Here is a 1,717-nt window from a genome sequence, read left to right on the forward strand (position 1 = left end):
TGCCCCCGTGCCTGATTCCGCAGCCGGGGGTCGTGCTGATGCCCCGGCCTGAATCGGAGATTACCATGTATTTTGCCGGGCCAACCGGCCACCGTGGGCCTTCCCTATATCCCTGCCACGGCTCGGGCCCTCATCATTTTTTTGTAACAGGCCCCTGAGCAAATTGGTTTCACGTGCACACACGGGCCTCGTGAAACTGCTGCGCTGGGTCAGCAGATTGGGCTCATGATCATCATCACGGCCGATCCCCAGCCAGCAGCCCGACAACGTATTAGCTAGCTCTGGGCCTCCGTGCAAGGAGATGTGGTGGTCTGTCTACCCACCAGTGCTCGCCGGATATCCTCACGACTTGTCACAGGCTCGCAGCAAGTCGGCAACAGCGTTCTTCTGACCGTCCCGGTCCCGGCGTCGCCGTGAGGGAACATGCCGAGCTACAATGAGATCGCTCACCGTGTCCAGGTTGCAGGAGCAGGACGACAAGCCACAGAGCAGAGCAGCTCACGTGGCCTTCAGCGCGTGTCGTCGCGTCCAAGTCTGCGTATACCGACGACGGATGCTTCCTCCTGAGCTACTCGCGTGCTACGTGCAAATTACACAGATTCCACCGGGAGTGTGTGTACGGAACATTCCACTGTCTTGTACTTTCGTGGGAGTCAACACACTGTTGGTTCAGGATCTGCGAGTAAAATTCAGATGTACTTGAAGAATCCACCACCAACGCGTAGCATACTACATGAAAACTACGTAAAAAAGCTCAACATTTACACTAATATAAATCACTTGTGACTAATATATAGGAGTACTTTCAAGTTTCAAGAGGCATATATACACACATAACATTTTTCAACATTCTTAAACTTTGGCCAATATCTAGCCGAAAGATTCACAGATTATACAATGTATTTATGCCGGATTTATATTTGAAAGCATTTTGCATAGTGCCACTTTTATGATCATGAACAATGTATTAAGATAAGGGAAATGTTTTTTTTTATCAAGCATATGATTCTTTTCATTTTTTTCAGATCGGCGTGATCTCTCGTCTAAAATTGACCACTACAATACTAGTATTATACTTTCTTGTAGTGACCCTGCCACCGGACCTCCCCGGTTTGTGTCTCCTCCAATCCGCATGACTCTTTAGCACGAATCACAACTACTAATGGTGCGAGTCGTGCGAAGGAGTCCTGCTTAGGGATGAAAATGTGAAAATGGGTATCCAAATTATTCGACATTTGTATATGCTAAAATGACATATCCATATTCGTATCCGAATTTAATGTGGTACTAAAATGGATATAGCCGAATTCTTTTTTCTTGATTGTCTCTATTGGATTCCACATTCGTATTCAACATTACGATGTATTCAACATTATGATAGATTCCACATTCGTAATCGACAATATCTGACACTATCCGTATCCGGCCATATTAAAGTATTAGTTCTCTCTGTAACTAATAATAAATGATGTTAATTTGAATATTAATAATAACAGTATATTATTGAAACTATTCGAAAGTTATCTTTATAACTAATAACTAATGATATTAATTTTATTAGTACTTATATTGTATCCATAAAACTATTTAAAAATTATACTCTCTCCGTTCTAAATTGTATGTTGGTTTTGATTTTTTTTAGGTTCATAGTTATGCATCTGGACATATACGCCCTTAGAAATAATATATGTTCCGATTTATTATTATGACATTTTGA

Source organism: Setaria italica, chromosome IX, assembly GCF_000263155.2.
Source record: "Setaria italica strain Yugu1 chromosome IX, Setaria_italica_v2.0, whole genome shotgun sequence".
NCBI lineage: Eukaryota > Viridiplantae > Streptophyta > Magnoliopsida > Poales > Poaceae > Setaria > Setaria italica.